At 41.6% G+C, this 13,550-nt stretch overlaps 1 protein-coding gene across 1 annotated transcript in view; it reads left to right on the top strand.

The window, feature by feature from the left end:
- LOC100977039 (supervillin) overlaps window positions 1-13,550 on the top strand; it is a 277,602-nt gene that overhangs the window by 35,187 nt on the left and 228,865 nt on the right. The window contains exon 2 of the mRNA XM_063607305.1: window positions 12,329-12,427. The gene's annotated coding sequence lies outside the window, so the exon portion shown is untranslated. The remainder of the gene's footprint in view (window positions 1-12,328; window positions 12,428-13,550) is intronic.

Genomic DNA, 13,550 nt, shown 5'->3' with positions numbered 1-13,550 from the left:
TATAGCTCTTTACTTTTTAACATGCCACCATATCTTGTCTGACGTGAGATTATTCATTTAGAAACATTTTATTTGGTCTTCCAAATACATTAGAATGTCAGCCACAAAAGATAGCTTGGGGCCTTATAATTGAACCATTTACTTATAAGATTTCAAGTGTCAAGTTGCAATAATTTTTCTGCAAAACATAAGTAACTATTTTATGAATATGTATTTGTGGTGAATGATTTCCTACACAAATGAAGAATCTATTTTAATAGAAAATGGTAACTGGATACATTACTAGATACAATTTTTTTTATTTCCCTATTTTCAGTTTCAATAGGGAAAATTAAAATTTTCCCTGTTATTTCCTTATTTTATTTCCCTATTTCAATGAATGAAATCATAGGCAACTCTAAGTCTCTTGAGGAAACTTGGGCGTTATACATCTCTCTCTTCTCTCAAACTCAAACTAGCTTAAGCAAAACATGGAATTTGTTGACATGAATAATAGGAAAATCCAATGATGAAGCTGGCTGCAGATGGAACTCAAGAGTTTTTTGGGTATTGGCCTTATTCTCTCTTGGAGTACAGGGGCCTGAGAGGTGGCCCCTGGAAGCTTTTCCAGCTTCAACCCAAAAAGAAAAAAGAGAGACCATCTTTCTTCTAGTGCTACTAAATCAAGTCTTGTGGAAGGAATCTCTTTGGCTGTGGACAGAGGAGTGGGTCTGTGTATGGTCTATTTTTGCAGTGAGGGGTGGGTGGGGTATGGTTATAAGGGGAGAGGAAGAATTTCCAGATGAACAGAGGGGTATAATGCAGGCAAAAGCCATACATGTCCACTGTAACACGCAAATATGATCCATACCTGTGCGCACACTTCAGCCCTGCATCAGCTTAAACACAGGCGGCAGGGCTGGAGCGTGGAGAGGAAGGTGGCCCTACCAGCTGGGTCTACAGCTTGTCTCCTTCCTTCTGAGAACAGTCAGGTGAGCCTTGAAGTGATGGGCTAAGGTGCAGTGCTTCTCAAGCTTGTTTTTGTTAATACTCAAATAACCAAGAGGACTGAAATCGTGATTGCAGGTGGGGGTAGGGGTGCCACAGGTAACTCCTGGCTCACATAAAGAATGGAAATAGTGGCCAGGCGCAGTGACTCACGCCTGTAATCCCAGCACTTTGGGAGGCCGAGGCAGGCGGATCATGAGGTCAGGAGATTGAGACCATCCTGGCTAACACGGTGGTGAAACCCCGTCTCCACTAAAAATACAAAAATCTAGTCGGGTGTGGTGGTGGGCGCCTGTAGTCCCAGCTACTCAGGAGGCTGAGGCAGGAGAATGGTGTGAACCCGGGAGGCGGAGCTTGCAGTGAGCTGAGATCGCACTACTGCACTCCAGGCTGGGCGACAGAGCACGTCTCCATCTCAAAAAAAAAAAAGGAAATAGTAAGAATTTCTTCTCTGTGTTATAAGCTATGGGAGGGGAGTCACTGAGCAGTGTGCCCAGAATTTTTCCTGTGTGACATTTTCAGGCTGTAGTGGGTGGAAAGATTTTGTAAATGTATCTTCTTGGTGAGAGGGTGTCCTCTGAATCTGCTGGTAGGTTGGAGTGTTTGCAGGGAAATATTCATCGAAGGGCTTGCTCTGTGAAGAACGTGACTTAGGATGATCTTTATTTTACGTGCATTCCATCATATGTAAACAAAGTTAGGGTCTCAACATTCCCACTAGCACCTTCAGCCAACTCCCAAGCTTCTGTCTTGGCAAAGCGTTTGCTGTAGAAGCCTACACTTTGAACCCATCCTTATTTTAGGTGAAATCATTTATTTCGTCTATGTTTTTACTCTCTAGTGTGTCATCTCTTACTTTTTCACTTCTTGAAGAAAAAAACCAATTCTGTCCTGAGTTTGGAAACCTTTCCTTGGTAAGCCAGGGCCCATTTGTGTAGAGTAAGCTTTTCAAATCACTTTACAGTTCCTTCCACATTTGTTGAAAAGGAGAGTTTAGAATCACTGTTCAGTAGCCAACTGTGTTACCAGCCCATCAACGCCCTGAGGACACTGCATGGCAGACATTCTCCTGCTGGTGCCTTCAGGTGCCCCGAGGCCTGGGCCTGAACTGGCCTTCCACACTCTTGGCTGGAGATGTGGCTTCATCTGGCTTCACCTTCAGTGCCTCCTAACTCGTCAGTAACACTCAGTAAAGAATTGAGCAGAACTTACTGAAAAAGCAAAACCTCTTTGTGAGTTTTTATGGCTTCAGCGTGTCCTGAGCTATCTTTAAAAATAGAGCAACTTGGGCTGGGCATGGTGGCTCACACCTGTAATCCCAGCACTTTTGGAGGCCGAGGAGGGTGGATCATCTGAGGTCAGGAGTTGAAGACCAGCCTGGCCAACATGGCGAAACCCCATCTCTACTAAAAAATACAAAAATTAGCCCGGTGTGGTGGTGCACGCCTGTAATCCCAGCTACTCAGGAGGCTGAGGTGAGAGAATTGCTTGAACCCAGGGAGGCAGAGGTTGCAGTGAGCCAAGATCGCACCACTGCATTTCAGCCTGGGTGACAGAGCGAGACTCCATCTCAAAAAAACAAAACACAAGCAAACAAAAAGAGGTGGTCATGGTGATGCATGCCAGTAGTTCCAGCTACTTGAGAGGCTGAGGCAAGAGGATTGCTTGAACCCAGGAGTTGGAGGCTTCAGTGAGCTATGATCACACACTGCACTCTAGCCTGGGCAACAGAGCAAGACCCTGTCTCTAAAAAAATAAAAAATAACATAGAGCAACCAAACAGCAGTTCAGTTATTAAAATCTGTTCATGTATTCAGCTATTAGACAAAGACAAGGACCGAGTTAGATCCAGCCTGTGGACCAGTTGTTCCAATTTGTCCCTGAGCACACTGAAATACAGTTTTATAGTGTCATTCGATGAGGGTGCTTTATGCAGCCCGCCGGCTCCTTTGTGCTAGAAGCAGGTGTAGTCACAGCCGGAGGGAGATTCACTGCAGAGTCACCAGTTGTGTAGAGTTTTTCCATTCATCTTGATTCTGAAAAGAGCTTAAAGACAACTTTAAGCAATTGTTACTTTGTATGCATCTGCTTCCCAAGGTCTATACCTAGCGCCTAGACTTCTTTTTAGATAGAAAATGTGTGATTTATTTTCCTTCAAAATTTGCTTCTTTTTTTTTTTTTTTTCCTGGAGTGATATGGCTCATGCAGCAGGGTTTTATTTTTTATTTTATTTATTTTTTTGAGAGGGAGTCTTGCTCTGTCGCCCAGGCTGGAGTGCAGTGGTGCAATCTCGGTTCATTGCAACCTCTGCCTTCTGGGTTCAAGCAATTCTCCCACCTCAGCATCCTGAGTAGCTGGGATTGCAGGCTCATGCCACCACACCTGGCTAATTTTTGTATTTTAGTAGAGATGGGTTTCACCATGTTGGTCAGACTGGTCTGAAACTCCTGACCTCAGGTGATCCACCCACCTTGACCTCCCAAAGTGCTGGGATTACAGGCGTGAGCCACCACGCCTGGCCTATTTTTAAAATTTTTCAAAATTTCAACAGCTTTAGGGGAACAAATGGTTTTTGGTTACATGGATGAATTGTGTAGTGGTGAAGTCAGGGCACTTAGTGTACCCCTCATTTAGTGTACCTGCCCCCTGAGTAGTGTACATTGTACCCAATAAGTACTTTTTCATCCCTCACTCCCACTACCCCTTCTCATAGGAGACATCAAGGTGAGTCAACCTTCAAAATTACTAATTGGTAATCAATTAGTGTTTTAAATAAGCAGCTAGTACATTCCATACTTTCTGGAGTGGCTGCTGCTTCTGGCTGCTGAAGCCCTAGTGTTGGTGGTGCCATATCTTCGTTCCTAGTTTGTCTTCATTGCTTTGGGACCCGGAGGTCTCTCTTGACCTCAAGCAGAAATTGTTCTCCAAGGCTCTGGAACCCCAGTTCACTAGAATTGCCGAATTTCTGCCCTCAGAAGTACCGTGCATTGTGCGAGGCATGCAGAATGGAGGAGCGCTCAACCCTGCAGAGAGAGAGAACGCAGGCCCCTCCCTTCCTCTAGCTGCCTTTCCTTAGGAATTCACAGTTTCCTTATAATTCTGTCCCTCGGGCTGTTTAGGTCCAACGGCTTATAGCGTATGAATCTCTCACCTTGAGCTTTCCTATAAATTCCAAGTTCTTCCTTAGTTTTCCTTTTCCCCTTTGGTTATATTAAGAGAACGTTAAATTGTATTTTGGGGCCAGGCCCAGTGGCTCACGCACTTTGGGAGGCCGAGGTGGAAGGATTACTTGAGGTTAGGAGTTTGGGACCAACCCGGCCAACATAGCAAAACCCTTTCTCTACTGAAAATACAAAAATTAGCTGGATATGATGGCACACACCTGTAATCCCAGCTACTGGGGAGGCTGAGGCAGGAGAATCACTTGAACCCGGGAGGTGGAGGTTGCAGTGAGCCGAGATCATGCCACTGAACTCCAGCCCGGGTGACAGAGTAAAACTCGATCTCAGGAAAAAAAAATTGTATTTTGGGAAATGCTTGTAATGTAACCATGCTCACAATAACTGTATCAATTTATTTTTTTAAGAGACAGGTTGTACTCTGTCATCCAGGTTGGAGTGCAGTGGTGTGATCATAGCTCACTGCAGCCTCCAACTCCTGGGCTCAAGTGATCCTCCTGCTTCAGCTTGGACTATAGGCATGTGCTACCATGCCTGGCTAATTTGAGAAAAGATTTTTTTTTTTTTTTTTTTGGTAGAGACAGTGTCTTGCTCTGTTGCCCAGGCTGCTTCAAACTCCTAACCTCAAGCAATCCTCCAGCCTCGGCTTCCCAAAGCACTACCCTGCCAATATCAATTTTTGTTATTCCTTTCTTTGTTTACATCTTCTGACTTTGTTCGTTCATCACAATTCTGGGTGGGGGGGGGCTGTCTATGGGATGGGAGAGGACACTGGGCTCCTTAGCCCATCATAGGATCTAGAAGATGGAATTGCAATTTTATCTATGTATCTATCTATGTATCTATGTATCTATGTATGTATGTATGTATATATGTATCTATCTATCTATCTCAATAACTATGTCTTAGGCCAAAACACTCCATCTTTTAGGCTTGCCTCTAAAATGAGGATAATGATCTAATGAAGAAAGAAGATTTGATTAATGTGGGTAAGGAACTTTTATAGGCCAAGCACGTATTATTTTTCCACTGTTTTGGTAGTAGGTATTAGTATCCTGGCTTTTCTCACATTTGAGTAAGGCATTCCTATTTAAGAAGGTGCTTTGAAAGACGTTTTTTCGGGAGAAGGAAAGGGCTGGCACTTGCAGGTGTCTTGTGTGTGTGCAGTTGTGATGCACACAGCAGCTTGGCTCTGGAGTGCAGTGAGGTCTGGCGCCCACCTGGCTCTCCAGGGGCAGCTTAGCCCTGCTGGGTGCTCAGGCATCTATTCTCTCCCATTTTTCCAGGCATCTCTAGGAACTTACTGCCCTTTCAACGCGAAGTTTAAATTTTTCATTTGAAGAACCAGCCAATGAGAATGTATTTGGTGATGTCTTCATAGCTGCAACCTTTTCTATGTATGCGTGCCTGTTAAGGGGTAGGAGGGAGAAATCTTCCAGATTGTTTTCTTTTTTCCTTCCTCTTCTCTCCTTGCCTTTGCTCCTCTCCCCCACCCCCCATCCCCAAATAAATACACAAAACAGAGATCCTATAGTGTCATGCTTGAGAATATGGATTCGGGCCACCCTGCCTGGTTTGAATCCTGACTTGTCTCTAACACCTGGGCAAGTTGGTTAGCTGTTCTGACTCTCAGTTTCCTGATCTGTAAAATGGGGATGAAGACAGTTCTTACCTCACAGGATTATGATGAGGGTTAGGTGAGTTAACATATGGAAAACACTCGGAGTGCCTGCCATTAACCCATTTATGCCTGAGGTTGCAGTCTTTTTGTGTGAAAAATCGGACCTTGGTGATGACCTTGAGGGGTGGTATATAAATAACTCCCACAAGCTTAGCGTTCCAATAATGGAACACTAGGCGTATATGGTTAAGGACTATCTCAGCGTCAGTGACCATGAGACAAAAACCATATGGGTCATAGCTATTTGGGAGTAATTGTTAGGAAAAAGAATTTTAGAATGGAGCATTCTGAAATACTAGTGTTTCTATATTTTTACAGTAATAGGAAAAAAGTCCCGGCTGGGCACAGGAGCTCACGCCTGTAATTCCAACACCTTGGGAGGCTGAGGCAGGAGGATTCCTTGAGCCCAGGAGTTTGAAACCAATCTGGGCAACATAGGGAGACGTTGCCCTCATATTAAAAATATATATTTATATATATATATATCATATATAAATATAAATAAGCATTTATATGTATTGTTATATATATATAAGGTTCAGAGAAAGTAGAATGTTATTGTATTCCGTGTGTAGCAGGAAAAATAATCATCACAGATCTCTCCTGAACATTTGGTGTATGCCAAGCACTATAATGAATGCTTGGCACTGATGATCTCATTGCAGGCTCTTTTGAGTTTGTTCCTGTGCTTATTTTCCAGAAGAGGAAAGAGGTTTGGAGAGATTAAACTTGCCCAAGTTAGGAAGTGGCTGAATGCAATGGGATTCCTGAGCTCACCTGCTCATACGGGGTGGAATGGTCTGCCTCCGTCCTTCTGCTGAGCAGAACCAGGGAGAGTTCATCGGCTTTGTCATGATAATCATATCGTCTCTTATGGTTGTTAGTGAGTCTAGTAATGCATTTCCTTTAAAAGGCAGTTTTCATGTTGACGAACCTCTACTTGCCTCTACTTGTAAGCCAGAATGCCAAAAACAAGAAACCAAGTTCACGATTCTTTGTTTTCTATGATTTGACGAAGGTTTCTGGCATGAGAGCCTTCTTTTTGTAGCTGTAAAGCAACTGAGGTTCTTCACTGAGGTTGACAGTGTCTTAGCTGACTGAGCTGCGGCAGGGATTCCCGTTTCCTGTGTTTCCAGTTGCTTATTGGCTGATCCAACTTCCAGATGGGTGCTAATTTCATTCCAGGAAGGGGACCAGAGCTGAGCAGCTCATCTGTTTTCCTTAGCGTGCTCCTCAGTTATTTGAAAGGGTGATTTGAGCTTATTTTTCTTCTTGTTTGTAGACAACAGTGGTGAGATGATTCGAGTGTCTACCTATAACAGAGTGTGACAGGGATTCCGTAATCTTTGCTCTCCAGCATCTGTTGGCCAGGGGTAGATGGGGGGTTTGTTGTCCTTGGAAACCTGGAAGGAACTATTAGTCATGTCTTAATCCTGAGCCATAAATTTACACTCATTTGAGAGATAAGCAAATTTGGCAGAAAGACTGAGTCAAAAATCTTTGTCTTGATCTCTGAGACAGGATTAGTGGACAAACTAAATCATAAATTATTTATTATTTTGGTCACAGAAGCTGGAGCGTCGCCAAGAAAGGAATCTTTAAAAATTATTCATTATTGGGGCTGGGCGCGGTGGCTCACGCCTGTAATCCCAGCACTTTGGGAGGCCCAGGCGGGTGGATCACGAGGTCAGGAGATCGAGACCATCCTGCCTAACACGGTGAAACACTGTCTCTACTAAAAATACAAAAAATTAGCCGGGCGTGGTGGCGGGCGCCTGTAGTCCCAGCTACTCGGGAGGCTGAGGGGGGAGAATGGCGTGAACCTGGGAGGTGGAGTTTGCAGTGAGCCGAGATCGCACCACTGCACTCCAGCCTGGGCGACAGAGTGAGACTCCGTCTCAAAAAAAAAAAAAAAAAAAAATTATTCATTATCCAACATACTTTACATTGTTCATTATTGGTCATTTAGGCTCCAAATACTGTTACAGATTGAAAAGTAAGAGAAAAAAAATCTTTCTATAGAACATTGCAGTTTTATTTAATGGGAAAAATATTCTTTTAGCCTTTTTACTCTTCTAGAAGAAAATGTTCCACTGAATAATTGATGCTTCTAAAATGAAGCTCTGCGTTTTATGATACTAGAATAGCTTTCATTATCTGAACGAATGAATGTTAGCCCTGAATATTAACTATCTTCATATAAAAAACATTTGAACGTAAGAAAAATCAGCCAACTTGATTGTTCTCAGGTAAAGTTCAGACCATGAATTATACAGAACCCCAGATAATTGCAGATGATGGAACTAATCACAATATGCAAATCAGCAGTGATTAACAACCATATGCAGGTTTTCTCATGGGTTGTGTTCGAATGAAATAGGATATTAAAACTGGAAACTTAATTATGTAATTCAGGATGATAAATACATTATTATGCTTTCACCTTTTTTAAAAGAATTGAGACAAATGTAGTCATTTGTGATTTTGTAATCTTTGTTTTTATTTTATATAAATTAAAATATAAAATGCATTATTTTTTATGACAGACAGGTGAAATAAAAACATAGTGCCTTCTAGTATTGCATATTCTGGATCTGAAGTTCTGCTTCTGAAATGTATGCTTGGTTCTAAATGATATAAATACCCTCCATATTACTGACTTATACTTCTAAAACTTCTTTCTGAAGATTCAACAGCAAGTCCTTGTTATCCAAGGATAATGAGAACCAGAAAAAAGGCCATTTAAGGTCAATCCACTTAAATGGGGACCAACATTTCATATAATGAAAAAAAGCTTTGGGACTTGATCATGAAAAAAATTAACTGAAAACTATGAAAATAAGTTATTTTAGCATACATTTATCAAAATTTAGGTGATCATTGTGACTATGGCTAGCTCTTAGAATGAGCAGTGTGAAAGTCAAGTGTTGATTATTTTGAAAGGAGTAAATTTTTTGTATAAAATGAGGCGATTCTACATTTCGGTACTTTTTATATCACAATTGACATTTACATCACAGCATAAAGATGACCAGTGTTACAAAGATATTCAAGGTCTTGGTCATTTTCCTTTGGAGCCGTTTAGATTCTTAAATACTAAAATCACTGTAGAAAGTTCTCTCTTGTCACCAACGTTAGATTTTTCTCTGAAGTGATTGTTTCCTAATCAAACTGCTCAGCCCCCAATTGCCATTGTTTTACCTGTTATTGGGGAAATTCTCTAATGCCATTTTGATTAGCCTCATGAAATTCTGTATTTGGGGGAAAGTTTTGCAGTGTTGCTCTGCAGTGGACATACATCTGTGGGAGGTACAAGACAGTCACTAACAGAATTAGGGATAGAGGCTGACTTTGAACAAGGATGGATTTTTGAAAGGGACTCAAGTCAAAAAATGGCTATTTGGAAATATTTTAGTATTTTGAAGGTGTGCTTCCCTGAACAAGCCCATCATTTGTAGGGATTTGGGTCATGAATACTCTGATAACAAGGGCTCCCTGACCTGTGTGTATGAATGCATTGCAGTATGCAGTATGAAAAAGAGACTCGGCCGGGCGCAGTGGCTCGCGCCTGTAATCCCAGCACTTTGGGAGGCCGAGATGGGCAGATCACGAGGTCAGGAGTTCGAGACCAGCCTGGCCAATATAGTGAAACCCCATCTCTACTAAAAATACAAAAAATTAGCCGGACGTGTTGGTGTGTGCCTGTAATCCCCACTACTCGGGAAGCTGAGGCAGGAGAATCACGTGAACCCGGGAGGCAGAGGTTGCAGAGAGCTGAGATCGCACCATGGCACTCCAGCCTGGGTGATAGTGTGAGACTCTGTCTCAAAAAAAAAAAGAAAACAAAGAAAAAGAGACTCATGAGTCGGGGAGATACCAGTTCTAGCCTCAGTTCTGCCAGTGGGTAGCTGTATACTTATGGATGAATCACTTCCTTTTGGCATAAATTTACTTATCTGTGAAAAGAAAAGGTTGAGCTAAGGTCCCTTCTACTCATTCTGTGATTCTAAATTGGATATTTTGAGTTGGGGAAGAGCTATATCACTGTTTGCATAATTCCTAGAGCTTAGCAAATATCAACAACTCCTTCTTTTAGTTTATTTGCACTGTATATATATGTGCATTTTATGATTTCAGTATCTTCATCCATATGTAATTATGCTCTTGGTAAAGTTGTAATCAGCACTTTGGTAAAATTTTAAATTCTGCTCTTTTCACTAGTCTTATCTCATAAATGTTTGCATATATATTGTAAACTTAACATTTTTCTCTGTTTTCACATTTACCTTTCCTAATAGCTGATAGCACATAATAAGTGTATTAAAACATATACTTAAAACATATTTAAATATATTAAAACATACTCATACACATCCTGATCACTGGGCAACTGAGCATCTCCATACTTAAGAGTTTTTTTATGTTTTTTTGGGCCGTGTTACCCTAGACATTTTTGTAGATAGACAATTTTTTAAAAACAGCTCCTCACACTTGTAGCTCAGTTCTATGTGCATTTCAGTGCACAAATGACTTTTGCCACTGCTGTAAACAGGAAGAAACAAACTAAGGCAAAGAGCCCAGCTAAGTGAAACAGAGAGGAACAAAAGAAAATTAGAACTTGGCTTTTGCTGCTGCCAAGCTGGGCAAATAGCGATCCCAGGGAGCCTGGTGTTAAATAACAAAGAAAGCAGGGAACGAGGCAGAAATCCCAGTGGGATCTGAACGGCATCTTCAGATGCTTGGCTGCCCCTGCCACACTCTAGGGAGCATCTGATCACCTGGGAGGCATGGTGACCTTTGGCTTCTGACGTTGCACTGGTCAGACCAACCGTCTCCAGAGAGCTAAGCCATCAATCATCCCCTCAGGGGAGACAGTCAGGCTCACTGCCTCATCGCCTCGAAGCATCCACAAACTGAATTAGCTAATGCTACATTATTAGACATTTCTGCACTTTTCATTTATATTCAGAAGCTTGGAAATTTTCAATGTGTCTTTGGGGGAAAATAGTTTGTTCAACCATTATAATTAGATTTTCTACCCCTTATCTAGATAAATGAAGCGTAATTGACACTTTCCCCTTCTACCAGGGAAAGTGTCATTGCTGCTTCTGCATATGTGCGTGAACTATTTGCAATGCTTGTTTCTCATGGCTTACCCCAGAACTAAGGCGGTTATTGGGCAGGAAAGGGAACTATCCATTGCTGAAACTGGGAGTAACTTGTGATAACCAAAATTAGTGACTGAGGCAAAAGTCTCAGTCGATGAGTTTATTAAGCCATTTTAAGGGCATAATCCAGGGGAAAAACAAATGCCATAGACAGATCTGTGGCTGTAATTCCAAAGAAGTTTTCAGGAGGTTTAGTATTTATACCTTTTCTTAAAGGGGGAAGGCATTGTAGAAAAAGGGGCAGGTAGGTGGTAAAGCAAATTTACGGGGTTTTTGTTTGTTTGTTTATTGAGAAAGAGTCTCAACTCTGTCACCCAGGCTGGAGTGTGGTGGCGCGATCTTGGCTAACTGCAACCTCCCTTCCCAGATTGAAGCAGTCCTCCTGCCTCAGCACAAGTGTGCACTACCACGGCTGCCTAATTTTTGTATTTTTGGTAGAGACGGGGGTTTTGCCATGTTGGCAAGGCTGGTCTGAAACTGCTGACCTCAGGAGATTCACCTGCCTCAGCCTCCCAAAGTGTTGGGATTACAGGCATGAACCACCTCACCTGGCCAAACTTGACATTTTTGGGAGATTTTATTTAGTGCCCAGTAAATCTACATTTTGCATAAGGTAAGGTGAATGTTTGAAGAGAAAAAAGGGAATAAAGGAAGAATCAATTATGCAGAGTTTCTGCGTAGGTGGAGGAACGATTGATCTGGTCTTGTCTTTGTTCTATACCAGGGAAGATAAGCTGGTAATTGACATTATCAGTGCGGAATCGAATAGACTTTAGTTTTAAGAGCTAGACTTAGATTGTAAGCATAAAGTTACAATTGGCATGTCCTTGTTTATGGGAGGGCAGCAAAAAGTTTACTTACCTATGGAGGCAGTCCTGAGGCCTTCTTCTCTGGATAATGCTAGTAACAGCTCTTCATTTGAAAGAGGGTGTTGCATGACTCAGCCTCCAGGCATAATCTTTTATTTTGCGTAAGGAGTTTGGGGGTCTTGAGATTTTTTTAAATATTCCCTTGCACGTGGTTGTTTGCAATAAGTAATGGCAAAGCCTGGTTAAAGTGGATTCAATCAAAACAATTTTAGTCATGATTTAAATTACCAAGTAGGAAAAATCTAGAGTATTCTAGAAATTGTGTGTCGGTTTCAAATCCTACTGTGCTAGGTCATATGGAAGTGAGGAATATTGATAAAGTAAGAGGCAGTGCGGTATTTCCAGAGGTTAAATGCAAACCGATTCATTCCATTTCATTTAAGTATATATTTCTAGGCTTTGGAAATTACATCCTATGATTTTTTAAAAACTTTTCTCCCCCAGATTCTGGCTACATTGGAGATTGGTTGCTTTCTAAAACTGAAGGAGAAGCCCAAGAAGAGATGGTGGATTCTCACTGAGTTTTGACTAGAGGAAGAAAAGGTAATTATTGATGATTTCGGAATATGTTTGCAGTATCATGTGGAGTTCAGCTGCAGTAGCAGCAAAGACAAAACTGAGAGTTTTAGACATTTTCTGTTATAATAACAACTGGTACCACTCTAATTTCATTGTGTGAGATGGACTTTTTAAAAACAAAACTTAAAATGTTCTTCTTAAATAAGCTTTTCCAGGTAGGTCCACCTGAGGATTAAGGTGTTACCATCAAAGCAGTTGACTCCTTTCCTTAGACCATGTTCCTGGGCCTGATTCCCAGCTTGTTCTGTGTGACAGCCTCACATTTATAGGGATTATGAAAGAATTTCCAAGATAGAGGTTACAGGAAGACCACTAAAGTGTAGGAACTCATTTTAATCACAGGTTCCTTGCTTTTGTCCATTCTGAAAGTATCAGTTTGTTTTTTCTCTCTACTTCAAGTTGCTCTGCCTAATGATTGGATTTATAGTTAAAAATAAACCATATTTAAATTCATATTGATCTACTTTGTTAGGCAAATTGGTCCTCGGGCCAATGGGTGGAAGATGTAAAGAAACAGATTTGAATTCAGTATAAGGAGGATTTTTTGAACATCTGACTGACTAATGAATGGGTTGCCTGGCCTGGACGAAGCTCTCCATTGATGGAGATATTTCTATTGTAAACCAAAGATTAAATTCTAAGCCAGGTGACTGAATGGAACATCCTCTCCGCCAAGGGACCCAACAAAACCTGAAAAATTAGTTCAGATCATGATGGGAAGGGAGGGTCAGGCATGCCTCATTATACTCTCCTCCCTTTGGAGTTCAGGCAAACAACTGACCAGCATTAACTTTTCAAAAGAAGACATACACGTGGCCAACAAGCATGTAAAAAAATGCTCAGCATCACTAATCATTAGAGAAATGCAATTCAAAACCACAGTGAGATACCATTTCACACCAGTCAGAATGACTACTGTTAAAAAGTCAGAAAGTAACAGATGCTGGCGAGGTTGTGGAGAAAAGGAAATGCTTATACATTGTTGGTGGGAGTGTAAATTAGTTCATGGTGGAAAGCAGTGTGACAATTCCTTGAAGAACTTAAAGCAGAATTAACATTTGACCCAGCAATCCCATTACTGGCTATA

The sequence above is a fragment of the Pan paniscus genome, chromosome 8 (genome assembly GCF_029289425.2).
Source record: "Pan paniscus chromosome 8, NHGRI_mPanPan1-v2.0_pri, whole genome shotgun sequence".
NCBI classification, from domain to species: Eukaryota; Metazoa; Chordata; class Mammalia; order Primates; family Hominidae; genus Pan; species Pan paniscus.
The sequence above is the reverse complement of the archived record's forward strand: the minus strand, read 5'-3'. Positions and strand labels throughout refer to the sequence as shown.